Here is a 16,444-nt window from a genome sequence, read left to right on the forward strand (position 1 = left end):
CCAGATGGCACACGGGCGGTGTGTTGAGCTCAGATGGGCAGCCCAGGGGCAGCGGGTCCCGGGGTGGCGGCGGAGAGGGGAGACCCACGACGGAGGCGCTCGTCCTCCAGCGGTCGTCTCGAGGGGTGGGCTGTGCCTGGCGCGGCTCCCGCTGGGTGGGCTCTGGCGCTGCCGCCTAGGGGCGTCGGGCAGAGGGCGCTGTGCTTAAGGGCGGCTGGAGACGCCTCCCAGCGCTCCGACCAGGTACCTGCCGGGGGCGGGCGGCGCAAGGGGCGCGCGGCGCAAGAGGCGGGCGCCGAGCGCGTGAGTCACTCGGCTCACCCGGGTTCGGAGCGGGACTTCGCCTCCCGCCTGGGGTCTGCGTTCATCTCCAGCTTCAGCGACTCACCCCTGAATCCCGGCCCCCTACTGAGGCTGGACGAGCCGCCTTTCCGTCTAGGTGACGGTCAGGTAAGTTTCTCGTCTTTGGATGCTTGGGTGACTCGGGGGGAGGGGGGGGGTCTCCCAGTCTGTGTCTCGGTCTGCCTTTGCTTCCACCCTCTGGTTCTCTCCGTTGGAGACGGAAAGTTCGATTTTTAAAACGCCAACAGAGAAGATCAAATCCATGCCCAGACCCCAAACAAGCCAAACTCTGGGGCCATATTCTTAATTTCCCGGGTATCTTCAAATGTCCGGATGCGGCGTTTATGGGGCTAGGAATGTTCTATTTGTTTCTTGTGTCTCCCTCCTCCCCCACTTTCTTCCTGGGTGATTCTCCGAGGTGGCGTTTGGGGGGCGGAGGGCAAGAAAGCTGGAAGGGTGAACTGGAATCCCTTGCCAGGGCGGTTTCCTCATTCTCGGCGAGGTGGCAGATGTTTTACTGTAGCCTGAGTTGGGATCTTGGAACAAGCCTCCCCAGCCCAGGACGTGCCAGAGCAGTAAGGTAACCGCAGTTGCTGCATATCAATCTCGGCACCATTGACCGAATCACAGTGTTCCGGAGGCACAATTAATGTGAATGCCACGATCATGTTGAAACAATTCACTGAAGGACTCTCTTGAATGTTTTATTTTGAATGTATTGTATTCCAGGAAAATTTTAGGAGGTTACCGCCGGTCTTATTTTCTGAGATGCTTCAAAACCTGTTATTTCCTTTGCAAGAAAATCAATGAGCACTCTTTCTTTATAAGGATTTATAAGAATGCAAAGCTACATGTTAGTTTTCCTTTTCCTCTGCCAGTGCGTGTGGCTGAGGGTGGCGGGGGCGTGGGAGGGGGAATGCTTCCATTAATTGCCTTTAGAAAAAAATCACAGCGGGGAGGGTGCTTTCCCCTTTCTCTACCATTAAGCGCAAGTGTTTCTGTGACTATTAAATAGGTACCAATTGTTGCTGTCCTTTATTGCTTAAAAGTAGCAGAGGAAAAACCTAGAACGCGTGCATTTGTGGCTCCTGTTGACGGCTGATTGCTTTATCATCTGTTTGGTTGGATGCGGTGTTAACAGGTGGTCTTAATTCACGGCACAATTCTTCTAGACGAGCAACCCTGCTGATATGGGAGGAAAGTAATATGCCCCCTCGCCCCCCCACCAGACCAAGTCTTTCTCTAGCTTTGGGGGAGAGAGAAAGACGGTGGGAGCAGCATTCCTGGCAGTTGATTGGGTGGCCCCTCCTAAATTGCTCTTTCCTGAATCATCATTTGGTTTATAATCTGTGATTATAGAAATGAACCTTCATCCCCCCTCCCCCCTTGGAAGAAAATCAATAAAACCTGAGACATTTAGCTCACAGGGGTAACTTTTTAGAGTTAAGTGGAAGCTGCGATGATCCTTTTTTCCCAAAGCTCTTCCGAGGGAGCCCCGCAAGCTGAGTTAGGTTTCCCACCTTTCAGATAATGTGACTCTTCTCCTCTGTATCTTGTGACTCTTGGTTTGCACACCAGTTTTGCTCAAGATAACAAAATTTCTTGGAAGGCAGGGTAATATCTGTGTATCCTTGGAGCCTATTAAATTGGTGTGTGGGGGGGGTCTGAATGAATGAATGAATACATGAATCTGGAAGTTTAGATAGGGTTTACCATTCCTTGACCACCACCTGGGCATGCTTTTTCTTCACTCCTAGAAGATAATCCTTCGAATTCAATGATTCTCAGAGTGTGGATCCTCAGACTGCACTGTGTTGTGAATAAATAAGAGTTTGACATATATGGAAAACATTTACGTATTAATTGTGACTTTTTTTTTTTGCTGCAAGTAACAGAAAAGTCAACTGAAAGTGGCTTTAACAAATTAGAGAAGGGTGACAGCAGGTGATCACTGGAGTTGGCTCAGTGGTCCAACAGTGTCAGGGTTCTGGGTCAATGCCTTACCCTCATGGTTTCAAGATGTGGCTCCAACAGCTCCAGACATTTACATCCTTATCCCATGTTCAAAGGCAGAAAACGGAGTAGAAAGGGGTAGAATAATTTCCCTCATGCAACTTGCTCTTATCAGAGAAGAAATAGCTTTCCCCCAAATTCCCCAACAGAATTTCCCTTGTATTTCATTGGCCAAAGCTGGGCCACATAACAGTCCTTAGTGGCAAGGGAGGCCAGGAAAGTGAGTATCTGGCTTTTTAGCTTGTATAGTGGGAAGGAGGTTGGGGAGAGGGGCTTTATAGGTGGCTTTTGAGAGTTAACGGCAACTCTGCCGGACTCTCATGAAAGAAAATGGTTCTGTTTTAATCAGTGATTATATTACCGATTGGTCCAACTAAAGCATTAAATATTAATCAAAAGCACATTCAGAACAGGATTATTTTCCCCCTAGGGTATGGTATTTTAAGGGTGCTAAATGACTTTTGTAGATTGTGTTAACTTTTAGAGACTGCAGGGAGAAAAATATATTTCTATATATAGAAAAATATATATATATACAGCTTGTATGGTTTGCATTATAGTAAGTGTGGGTCAGGTCCTCCAGCTCCTGAAACAGAGTAAACATTCAGCAAATAGTTGTGCTGTGAGTAGACTACTGAGTTTGGGAGCTTCACAGCTTCGCAGGGACAAGCGGAAAGGGGTTTACCAATAATAATAAAAAAAAAATTAGTGGTTTCGCACCAATGCCCTGAAATTCTGGCTTACACAAACCCAGAGTCTTTAATTTGGATCTTAGGAGTTTGGAGAGCAACTTAAGAGGAGGGGCAAGACGAACATAAGAAGTAGTAGATACTGACAATTTAGGGCGACCGATTTTCTTTGGGAGCCTGCTCTATTCCTTACTGTGGAAGATGTACTGCAGAAAATGGTTAAGATGATTCTTAGCGCACACGAAGAAGTTTAAGTTGATGCAGAAAAAGAAGAGAGCATATATCACTGCCAGCTTGGATTCTTGACTCTTTCCCAGTAGGAGTCCTGATATATTTACAGAAGGACCAGGTTTGAGGACATGCTGATTGATGGGAGCTCAGCTAAGCAAGTAGCAAGAGATTGAGATTTAACAATTGCAGAATCCTATGCCTTAAGATTTCTCACCAGTCAAAGGAATGAAGTAGACTGTCGGTCGTTCTCAAACTGGTGCACTTTAAAAGTCACCCGGGGAGCTTTTTAAAATCCAGATTTATGGGCTGACCCCTAGACTTTTCTTTTTTTAATTGAGTTTTAAATTTATTTATTTTTGGCTGCGTTAGGTCTGCGTCGCTGCGTGTGGGCTTTCGGTTGCGAGAGTAAAACAGCAGACTGTCTGTAAATGTGAGACTAAATGGTTTCGGAACATCCAAAACTTATGCTAGTGACCTGGGTATAATTTCAAGAATATGACTGTATTTTACAAAGTAGAAACCTATCCCCAAAATAGCTATATATTTCTTTGGTGTGCTGGTCACTCTACCTATAGTATCTCATTTAACCATTGTAACCTCTAATATATCAGATATGTGTGTGTGTCAGTTATCTACTGCCATAATAATGCTGCATAACAAGCAACCACAGAATCTCAGTAGTGTATGACAGTAAGTGTGTATTATAAGCTCATGTGTCTAGGTCAGCTGGGGGTGAGCTAGACTGTTTTGCTGACCTTAGCTGGGATTGTTCACACGTCTTAGGGTTACCTGGATATTGGCTGATGTAGGCTAACTCTGGTTTTTCAGTTTTATATATATATATATGTACTTTTTTCTACATTCTCTTCCATTATAGGTTATTATAAGATATTGAGTATAGTTCCCTGTGCTATACAGTAGGTCCTTGTTGGTTATCTATTTTATATATAGTAGTGTATATATTTTAATCCCAAACTCCTAAGTTATCCCTCCCTACCCCTTCCCCTTTGGTAACCATAAATTTGTGTTCTGTGAGTCTATTTCTGTTTTGTAAATATGTTCAGTTGTATCATTTTTTATTAGATTCCACATATAAGTGATATCATCTATATTTGTCTTTCTCCGTCTGGCTTACTTCACTTAGTACGATATCTCTAAGTCCATCCATGTTGCTGCAGATGGCATTAGTTCATTCTTTTTTATGACTGAGTAATATTCCTAGAATAACCTTGAATGGAGCAACTGGTGTGCCTGTACTCAGTTTCACATGTTTCTCATCCTCCAGCAGGCTACCCTGAGTCGTGTCCTCAGGGCAGCAGCAGAAGTGCAAGGAAGAGCAAATGGAAATACACAGGGCTCTTGAGGCCTAGACTCATGACTGTCATATTATCACTTCCACCTTATCCTGTTAGTCAAAGCAAGCCCCATGGTTAGGCCCAGAGTCAGAGTGGGAGGGCCCTACAAAGTTATATGACAAAAGAGATGGATGTAGAGGGGGTAAACAACAGGGGCTATTTTTTGCAGTCTATCACAGAGGAAAAAAAGTTCAGAGACATTAAATAACTTGTTCAGATCACATTACTTACAAGAGGGGAAGCCAAGACTCAAAAGCAACTTTGATGCCAAAGTTTAACACTGTTTCCTTTATTTATTTAATAAATTTATTTATTTATTTACGTTTGGCTGCATTGCAGTCTTCGTTGCTGTGCACAGGCTTTCTCTGGTCTTGGCGAGCGGGGGCTACTCTTCTTTGCAGTACATGGGCTTCTCATTGCAGAGCACGGGCTCAAGGCGCTCAGGCTTCAGTAGTTGTGGCTCGCGGGCTCTAGAGCGCAGGCTCAGTAGTTGTGGCGCACGGGCTAAGGTGCTCCGCAGCATGTGGGATCTTCCCGGACCAGGGCTCATACCTGTGTCCCCTGCATTGGCAGGCGGACTCGTAACCACTGCGCCACCAGGGAAGTCCCTAACACTGTTTCCTTTATAACACATTTCTCTCCTACTTTTTATTGTACCCTATTTACAGAAAAACTGCTTCAAGAGAAGGCATATGTTCAGCCTAGAAGATAAAAAAATTATCTTTGTACTTTGTCACATGTGAGATTTTATGCACACGTGTATATATACATTATATTTTTCTATTTGCTCAATTATAGCATTTTGTTTTTAATTTTTATAAATGTTCTCTATTATCTCTATATGAAGCAGCTAAAATATTTCCATTTAAGCAAAAAAATGGACTCAACTTGTAATCCCGTAGATCTTAAAGATAAAAGAAGGTTTCATGCTGCCCCCATTTGCTCTGGGGCTGTTATCAGAAGAATGGGTCTTGTTAAACCATTTCCTTTTCTTATGACTTTTTCAAAGTTATACCACGTGTGTAGGGCCTCTATTCAGAATGAATTTGCTGATGCCATGAGTGTTTTGAGTTTACCCTCAGGGTTTTCGCACATTTTCCTGGTGAATTTTGCCAACAGTTGGTAAAACCTCCCAGCACTGTTACCTGTGGTATTTTCAGCTTGATCATCTGACCCGCCAGGTTAGATGAGCTCAGTTGTGGAGATGGATGCAATAGACTGTCTGAGCCTAATGCCATTAAATAGTTGAATTGTATAACTAATTCTGTTTCTCCTGATTTCATGCTCGGCAATCAACCTTATGATTCTCCGTGTCCATTGCCTTCAGGGAGCGAACAGCCTGGTCACGCTGTCTGGCCTGCGTGAAAGTTATATTTCTCATTGTAAATTACTAAGCTGCCACTCTGCCTTTAAACAGTTCTGAGCGTTATAGAGGTGAGTCGGCATCCAGCACCTTCAAGCCTGATAAATGCAGAGACGCTGATAAGATCAGTTATCTGAGCTTGTACTGCTCAGTGCCAGGCCTGACGATGATGACTTGCCAAAGTGAATTAATACCAGCTAGCATTTATTAGTCATTTTCTGCATACCAGCAACTGTGCAGTTTTATTGATATGATCTCATTTGGTCCTCATAACAACTTTGTGAGGTAATACTTTTATTTCCACTTTACAAATGGGAAGACTGAAGTATAGATTAAAAACTTGCCCCACCTTAAAGGGGTACTTTGGCAGAGACCTCTGATCGCCTCTCAGTATCCTTTCTCGCCTTCTCCCTTGGGGACAGAATGCAGTTTTATTCCCGGGGGCAGTCCATCCAGTGAGCATTCTCTGTGACCCAGCATCTCTTGCACCAGGGTGTGATCCTATGACTGAGTTGTGCCAGTGAGATAGAATTGTTACGTTGTGTGGGGACTTCTAGGAAGCCTGCCTAAAGAGAGTTGGCTTGACTGGGAGGAGGGCCCTTTTCATACTTCCTGTTTCCTCCAGCTGCTAGCCTGGAATGCAGGCATGATGGCTAGAGCCAGCTTGGACCCTAGAGTGATGTCTTGGATGTATGTCAGCGGTGAAGTTGTCAGAATAGAAAAGTAGAAGGAATCTGGGCTCGTGATGGCATCATGCAGCTACTGTGCCAGCTCCGTTCCAGAGATCTTTGCATGCTTCCTGAAAATATTAGTATTCTCTTAGCAGAGAAGAAAGGTGGTGATGGCTATTGGGTAGGCAGTGGACAGCGTTTACGCACTATGTGCCAAATGCCTAATATTTGAACTGTGATAAACACACGTGTTTGCATTCCATCTCTGCCACTCACTAGCTGTGTGTATTGGGCACATCTTGTGCCTCACTCTGCATCCTTTCAGCCTACCTTTTAGTCAAGCCATTGATCCAGTAACCAGTTTCATGTGGGTGTAACCAGACAGGACCTTGCCTGAGCCTCACAGTGAATATTTCACTTTCTACGCCAAGCCTTCTTTGACGTTTCAACACAGAGGCCTGCTGGAACCGCCTGGCACCCACATGGGTATTACGGAATGTGACGGTGTCAAAGGCCCATGAGTCATTCCTTGACTAATGTGGGCTGGGAGCCAGGGATAAACGCTCCTTTCTCCCATCCTTGGCTAGATAATTTGGAGCTGCATTTTAGTATTGTTGGCTTCTAAGAGGTTCTCAGAGGGTCTAAGCAAGATGAAGGCCCCAGTTGCCTACACTTTGTGGCCAACTCAAAAATATGCCCCTGTATTGATTTTCTCTCTTTCTGGTTCCATTTCCCAAATTCCCTAATTCTATTTTCTGAAATCAATTCCCCAAATAAATTACTTGCCTGCAAACCCTTGTCTCAGGCTCTGCGTTTCAGGGAGAACTCAGGTTAAGACATTGTATAACCTTGAATTAAGCTGTACTGATAAAACTTTGGCACTTGCTGACACTTTTATGCCCCTTACATGTTGAAGCAGTGTACTATCTTTAGTGTGCAAAGACAACAGTACCTTATGAAAACTGATAGTATCATGTACTGCTGTGTACACGGATCAATAGGAATTGACGTACCTTGTTGATGGGAGTGCACATTGGTGAAATCATTTTGGAAAATAAAACTTGGCACTGTCTTGTGAAGTCGAGCACACATATACTCTTTGACCCAGCAATTTTATTTCTAGGTATAACCCCTAGAGAAATTCTTCTGCATGTGAACCAGGAAATCTCCTGAGGCATGTCCTTAGCAACATGGCTTATAATACAGAAATACTGGAATACCTTAATTGTTCATTGATGGGAAAATAGATAAATTAAAAAGTTTGATATTTCACAATAGAATAAAAATGAACTAACCACTGTTATATGCAAGAACATAGCTGACTCTTAGAAACAAAATACTGAAAAACTAAGTTACCAAAAACTTCATGCAGTTGGGCATAATTTTTGTGAAGCTCGAAAACAAACAATAATAAACAATACCTTGGGAAGAATCATACATACATGATAAACTATAAAGCAAAGTAAATCCCAAATTCAGGCTAGTGCTTTCCTCTGATGGGGAGACAGGGATGGGAGAGGTAGGAACATACAGTAGATGCACTGGCATTCATGATGTTCTAGGTCTTGCATTGGGTGATGGGTTCATTAAGGTCATTTATCATTATTCCTTATACTTTATTTATAAGTGATATAGATTATTTTGTATATATCAGATAATAATTTTTAAAAAATACAACTACCACCTACAAAGATGCTGTGCTAACAGAGCATGGCCTTGGTGAAAGCCTGCTCTAGCCCTCAGCTCACTCTGAGCTGATGGCTCTCAAAGTCAGTGTTCTTCATCATGTGATGTGTTTCTTCCCTTTGTGTTTCCAAGTGTATTATGATCAGTTAGAATGGCAGGGCACAAGATTCAGTTTCCTTATGGCCCTTAAGGGTTACGTCCTTTAGTATCTTTAGAAAAGAACAGTTTGTTGTGTCCTCTGCTCCATCATCCACTTGCCTGTGGTTTCTGTATGTCCTGAGGCTCCTCCCTGCTCTCTGCTGTACACCATCCAACTGTCGTTTTACTGCTGCTCTCAGCACTGCACTCATGGGCTGCAGTCCCACTTGTTTCTATGGAGAGAGAGAGAGAGAGAGAGTGAGAGTGAGTGTGTGTGTGTGTGTGTATGTATGTATGTATGTATTGGGAGGCAGTGTCATGGTAAGGAGTGATGGGGCTATTAACGTGACATTTCTCTCTAGTTTCAAACCTGCTTTCGTTGACAGCACTACATACAAAGCTGTAAGGTTGTACCAGATTTTAAACTCTAGGCCAGGGTTTATAACCTTTACAGCATTTTTGTGCCATGGACCCTTTGATGAAGGCGATGGACTCTTTACCGGAATAGTGGTTTAAATACATAAAATCAAGCGGATTGGATTACAAAGGCAACAAATTATATTGAAATACAATTATCAGAATATTAAAAAAAATTGTGATGTACTTCTTTATTAACTTACTACACAACAGGATCTAGCGGTGGGCCTAATGACCACCCAAATTTTAAAGTGATAATGAACATAAAGGATGTTTCACTATATATGCAATAACTAATGCGACATGCAAAATATCTGTGATCTCTATTGGTGACAAAGTCACAGATGCTCATACTATTGTGGTCTGTTGCCTGTATCCATATTTGAAGGAAATACTAAATTTCAGGTAGAGATTAGTGAATATTAAGGATGTAATTTTTTTCCATCCAAATTCATGGACCCTCTAAAGTCTATCCATACACCCTTGGGGGACCGTGGATCCCAGGTTGAGAAACTTGCTATAAGCGAAACAAAGGAAATTACAACCGATGAAGGAAATGATTTAAAGGGAATACCCAATATTATCTAAATGGTAGTCCACAAGGAAAGCACTTAACTCCAACCCTTCTTGGGGGGCAGGAGAGGCACAATGCATAGCAATTGCCTTTGGGATCTCACAGACCTTCTCTTTGAGAGGAACTTCCTCTTCATTGTCCCTGCAGACAGGCCTCCATACTTCCCTTAGAAAGTCCTGCTTCTTCTCAGAGGAGTTGGCCTTACCTTTTTTTTTTTTTTTTTTTTGCGGTATGCGGGCCTCTCACTGTCGCGGCCTCTCCCATCGCGGAGCACAGGCTCCAGACGCGCAGGCTCAGCGGCCATGGCTCACGGGCCCAGTTGCTCCGTGGCATGTGGGATCTTCCCGGACTGGGGCACGAACCCGTGTCCCCTGCATCGGCAGGTGGACTCTCAACCACTGCGCCACCAGGGAAGCCCGGCCTTACCTTTTGATTCATCCGTCTCCCTTCTCCACTCTATTTTCCCCACTCAGGGTTGTCCACCTTCAAATAACTCTCTAGTGATGGCCCGACAGCAATGTACGCTGGGCTCTGGCTCCCTGAGTCTCTTCTCCTTCAAGCCCTCTCCACCGTGGTGAGCTGTAGTGAGCAGAGTACGTGTGGGTGCCCCTCCTAACTCCCCAGTAAAAACACTTATTCTCAGAGGTAGCTGAGTCTTTTTAAAAAAAACAATTTTTATTGAAATACAGTTGATTTACAGTGTTGTGTTAGTTTCAGGTCTACAGTAAAGTGATTCAGTTATACACACACACACATACACACACACACACATATATACACACACGTAAATATGTATATTCTTTTTTAACATTCTCTTCGATTATAGATTATTACAAGATATTGAGTAGAGTTCCCTGTGCTGTATAGTAGGTCTTTGTTGGTTACCTATTTTATATATAGTAGTGTGTATATATTAATCTCAACCTCCTAATTTATCCGTCTCCCCCGCCTTTCCCCTTTGGTAACCGTAAGTTTGTGTTCTATGTCTGTGAGTCCATTTCTGTTTTATAAATAAGTTCATTTGTATCTTTTTTTTAGATTCCACATATAAGCACAACTATCGTGTGAGACTTGTCTTTCTCTGCCTTACTTCACTTAGTATGATGATCTCTAGATCCATCCATGTTGCTACAAATGGCATTATTTCATTCTTTTTTAATGGCTGAGTAATATTCCATTGTATATATGAACCACATCTTTATCCATTCATCTGTTGATGGACACTTAGGTTGCTTCCATGTTTTGGCTATTGTAAATAGTGCTGCTATGAACATTGGGGTGCATGTATCTTTTTGAATTCTGGTTTTCTCTGGATATATACCCAGGAGTGGGATTGCTGGATCATATGGTAGCTCTCTATTTTTAGTTTTTTAAGGAACCTCCATACTGTTTTCCATAGAGGCTGTACCAATTTACATTCCCACCAACAGTGTAGGAGGGTTTCTTTTTCCTTCACACCCTCTTCAGCATTTATTATATGTGGACTTTTTGATGATGGCCATTCTAACTGGTGTGAGGTAATATCTTGTAGTTTTGATTTGCATTTCTCTAATAATTAGCAATGTTGAGCATCTTTTCATGTGCCTATTGGCCATCTGTATGTCTTCTTTGGAGAAATGTCTGTTTAGATCTTCTGCCCATTTTTTGACTGGGTTATTTGTTTAGCTCAGTCTTAAAACAGAAGGAAACAGAAGCATTTCCCTGACTGCCCCATAAATCAAAAAGCTGTTCAAATGTATAGTGAAGCTTGCACTCTGCAATTATTATGCTGATCAAGGAGAGTTCCTTACTCATCCCACAGCTTCTTTCAAATGGGCTCATTACTGAGCCATAGACCTTTGTTTTTTTAAACGTCTTTATTGGAGTATAATTGCTTTACAATGGTGTGTTAGTTTCTGCTTTATAACAAAGTGAATCAGCTATACATATACATATATCCCCATATTTCTTTCCTCTTGCGTCTCCCTCCCTCCCACCCTCCCTATCCCATCCCTCTAGGCGGTCACAAAGAACGGAGCTGATCTCCCTGTGCTATGTGGCTGCTTCCCACTAGCTACCTATTTTACGTTTGGTAGTGTATATATGTCCATGCCACTCTCTCACTTCGTCCCAGTTTACCCTTCCCCCTCCCCATAGACCTTTTAATGTCTGTTCTCTGAGCTTCACTAACACCTGGCTTCAGTGTGAAATTTATGTTTGGCGGATTCTAATTGGGTACTTAGATATTGTTATTGGTATCCTCCGCAGTACCTAATTGACTGATTCACTGATTGATTGATTATTTTAACGATTTTTCCAGAATCAGTAGTGATTTTTTTTAACCATTTTTCAGTTGAAGTATATAGTTAATTTACAATGTTGTGTTAGTTTCAGGTGTACAGCAAAGTGATTCAGTTTTATATATATATATATATATATATATATATATATACAGACACACACATATATATTTGTGTGTATATATATGTGTGTGTATATATATATATATGTATATACTTTATCAGATTCTTTTCCCTTATAGGTTATTACAAGATATTGAATACAGTTCCCTGTGTTATACAATAGGTCCTTGTTTCTCTATTTTATATATAGTAGTGTGTATATGTAGTAATGATTTTTAAATTTTATTTAAAAAAATTTTATTGGCGTACAGTTGATGTAGTAATGATTTTTAATATATATTATTTTGGGGGACAGTTTTGATTTACAGAAAAATGGTAAAGCTAGTATAGAGTTTCCGTACACCTATACCCAGTTTCTCCTATTATTACTATGTTACATCAGTATGGTATATTTGTTGCAGTTAATGAACCAGTATTGTACATTATCATTAACTAAAGTCCATACTTTATACGGTTTCCTTAATTTTTGCGTAATATCCTTTTCCTTTTCCAGGATCCCACGTTCCATTTAGTCATCATGTCTCCTTAGCCTCCTCTTGCCTGTGACTGCTTCTCAGATTCTCCTTGTTTATGATGATCTTAACAGTTTTCAGGAGTCCTGCTCAGGTGTTTTATAGAATGTTCCTCAATTGGAATTGGTCTGATGTTTTTCTCATGAGTAGACTGGGGTTTTGTGTTGGGGATGAAGGCTGTAGAGGTGAAGTGCTGTTCTCATCACATCATATCAAGAGTACATACTGTCATCATGACTTACCGCTGTTGATATTGACCTTGATCACCGGGCTAAGGAGTGTTTGTCAGGTTTCTCCACCGTAAAGCTACCCTTCTCCCACTTTACCATACTGTTGTCTTTGGAAGGAAGCCACTATGTGCAGGCCGCGCTTAAGTTGTGGGGAATTATGTTCCATCTCCTTGAGGGTGGGGTCTCTATATAAATTATTTAGAATTCTTCTGCATGGGAAAGTTGTCTCTTCTCTCCCACTTACTTGTTTCTTCAGTCATTTATTTATATCAGTATGGAGTCATGGTAATGAATTTTTAATCACATGATCCCAATCTTATTTATGGCCAGTAGCATGAATTTCTGTACCAAACTATGGCTAGGCCTGTAGTTTCTAAGCACAAAAAGAAGAGTAAAACAATGGTTACGCATGGATTTTGTTTCACTCTTTGTGTCTTTCCTTTTATTGGTCAGATTTTTGGTTTAAAATCTAACCAAAAGAACAATTCAGTAATGTGGTTAAAAAAATTCAACCATCAAAGAGCACACAGAGAAAATTAGGACAACTTCCCACCCCATATCCATGTATCCTTCTCAGGTGCATCTCCTATTAACTGTCACTGGTATTTTTCCAGAGATTTTCAATACATGTATTAGCATATTTCTATTATTTAGCTTCTTTAGACTCTAAAGCAAAGGGTCAGGAGAGGGAGAGCAGGGTAATGAAAGAGAAATAAGAAAGGCGAGGGTAGGAGCAGACCAAAGGTGATTAGGTCAATCATAGAATTCTTAACTCAGTCACTCTACTTGCTTGTAAAACAATTCATTTTTCCAAGGTTTTTTCTTGTGGAGTTTTGCCACATTTGTGCATTTTAACCCCTGATTATCAAGCAGTGTAGCTGTATCAGGCAAGTTTCTTAGCTAAAAACAACCAAGTCCTCTCTACCTAGTTTAAGCAGAAGAATTTATTTGAAGGTATTAGGTGGTATGGTGTTTCTGGCCCCAATTCTCTCCACCTCTACCCAGGCCTTTTGGACATGTGACCTTGTAGTTTTTTCTCACTCAAGGAGACTATTTCTATGTGCCTTGAGTCTGAGGTTGACCGCGTGACTTGCTCTGGCCAATGAAATGTTAGTAGATATGATGCATGCTGAGGCTTGAATAAGCATTTGCACATTTATACTTTTGTTTTTGTTCCTCTGTCATCTTCAAGAGAACATGCCAAGCTTTGCCTACTGGAGGATGAGACACACGGGATGCAGAGCTAGGTCATTCTGGTTGTCCCAGTTAAAGGTATCCTAGATGGGCTCTCAGCCAGTTGACGTCCAGACATGTGGGTGAGCTGAAGCACAGCTGACCACAAGACATATGAGCAAGCCCAGTCTGGCCCATCTGAACCCTACAGATTCATGAGCTAAATAAATGCTTATTTTTGTATGTCACTGAAATTTTGGCCTTGTTATGCAGCATTATTGTTGCAATGAATAACTGATACAGTAGTTTACAGAATCCCGAGGAGGTCCAGAGAACCTGGTGTGGATGCTATTTGACTAGGAGAACTGCCAACTACACCCAGGATGTTTCTAGCAGAAACTTCACTCCTGCTGCCTTGTAGTATTCAGCACCTGAATAGAATAGAAAGAACCTTTACCAGTGTTGTTTAGAGGAACCAAATGCCTCCAACCATTGCTTTCAAGAATCACTGCTATCCCTCACAAAGTTTACTTCCTCATTCCAGTCCTCCTGTGGATTCATCTGACCGGTAGAATCTAAATCACACCTGGAACCTTAGCTGCAAGGGAGTCTGGAAAACATGTTTTTTTAAGTTTTCTAGCCTGTGCTGTGCAAGAAGACCTGCTAGAAGGGGTTTGGAATAAGTGTGAATGAGTCACTCTTCAGTATCTGCCACAGAGACATAGAGAAAAGAACTCAACATCCTGATCCCCTGATTGTCTGCCATCACCTCATAGGGACAGTCAAGGTTCAACACTCCCAGGACTTGAAATTATGAGGGGAGGAGCCCTGGACCCTTTAATTGCTCTACGCCAGACTTGCTATAGCAGTCTTAGGTCTCAGAAAGCAGTTTGGTTCTGATACTGTTGACTGAAGGTACTCCCTGCCTTTTCCTCCCTTGGCATCTGGCAGGGTGAGTAGCAGGTGAATAACTCCAGGTGAAAGAATATTTTAATTACATTGGATACTGTAAACAAGGAGTTTGACCCCATTTCACTTTCCCTGTAATAAGTGGAAAGTCGAAAGGAAAGGCATATAGAAAAGTATATTCATGCTCACATGTAGAGAAGATGTTAAGGAAGAAATGTATCCCTGTCTCTGTCCATACCCTATATTCATATGCCAATTCCTTTGACCTAAGTATCCTAAATACCCAAAGGGTGACAGTGGTGGGCTGATGGATTTGAAGCTCACCCTTGCCCTCCAACTTCACTTCCACCGCAAGCTAAAATGGCCCTCTCAAGTGTCTGGTCTGGGTCACGTGGCATTAACTGATTGATAGAAGACATTTCCATTAAATGAGAAGGCTTTGGGTGTAGGTGTATTTATTTGTTAAGTGCCAGTTGTGAGACTGGCCCACATGAAACCTTTATTCTTTTTTCTTTTTTTTTTCCTCTGAAGACCTTATTCCAACTAAATATTTGCTGAAACATTTTGGTGACCTTTTTGCGGTTTAATTTAATAGGCAAAACCATGCTATTGCTAATAGTACAAATACCGAAAAATACTGCATTTGTGCAGTATTTTAAGGGGGGAATTTTAGTACACCTGGGTGAAAAATGAAGTATTTAGCTGTATAGCCAATATGTGGATCCTTGACTAGTTACCAATGAAAGTAGGAATTGGAATATATGTGTGTGTGTGTGTGTGTGTGTGTGTGTGTGTGTGTGTGTGTGTGTGTGTATATATATATATATATATATGCTTTAGAAGAGCATATAGCCTATAAACATTCCCAACTATGGCAACATGACCAGGACATTTACTTGGAGGATCAAAAGATATTGTGATATTGGCAAGATGCTACTTGGTCCATATAACTTTGTATATTCAGTCATTTGGTTTAATATCCCTTGTGAATTGATGGAGAACCTACATATGGAATAATAATCCACTCAGCTACCTGGGAGTTTGTGGTAGGCACTCATTATTATTGTTATTTTTTGAGGTAAATTTCCTTGTATGTTACAAGGAAACATATTTGTGACAAGGTGAGGCTTAGGGATAAATCCAGAATTCTCCTGGTTTGCTCAGCCCTTGCCCACTACTCCCTCCTCTGAACTTCTAACACATCAATACTTTTGGCATCTAAGCTAGGCCCTCTGTGTCTCCAGGATGTCTGGAGGCATATATATATATATACATATGTGTGTGTGTGTGTGTGTGTGTGTGTGTGTGTGTGTGTGTGTGTGTGTGTGTGTGTGTGTGTATGTGTATGTGTATATATGCTTTAGAAGAGCATATAGTCTATAAACATTCCCAGCTACGGCAACACGACCAGGACATTTACTTGGAGGATCAAAAGATATTGTGATATTGGCAAGATGCTGCTTGGTCCGTATAACCTTGTATATTCAGTCATTATGCTTTATATGTATGGGGTACCAAAGCGGTGTGGCCTCTGGCCTGTGGGCTTGGCTGAATATCTCATTTCATCCTCACACCAGCCCTAGGAGGTTGGTGCCATTATGATTCCAATTTGGAGGTGAGGAAACTGAGGCAGGGAGAAATGAAGTAACCTTATGTCACAAGCTATGAAATGGATGGGCCAAGATTCACACTAGGACATTCCGGCTCCCAAGTCAGTGCTGTCAACCTCAACACTGCAC

The 16,444-nt window shown here is 42.0% G+C and overlaps 1 protein-coding gene across 1 annotated transcript in view; it reads left to right on the forward strand.

Annotated features, from left to right (window-relative positions):
- The first annotated feature begins 389 nt into the window (after positions 1 to 389).
- SYTL5 (synaptotagmin like 5) overlaps positions 390 to 16,444 on the forward strand; it is a 234,584-nt gene continuing 218,529 nt past the window's right edge. The window contains exon 1 of the mRNA XM_079909888.1: positions 390 to 450. The gene's annotated coding sequence lies outside the window, so the exon portion shown is untranslated. The remainder of the gene's footprint in view (positions 451 to 16,444) is intronic.

Source organism: Stenella coeruleoalba, assembly GCF_951394435.1.
Source record: "Stenella coeruleoalba genome assembly, chromosome: X".
Classification (NCBI taxonomy): domain Eukaryota; kingdom Metazoa; phylum Chordata; class Mammalia; order Artiodactyla; family Delphinidae; genus Stenella; species Stenella coeruleoalba.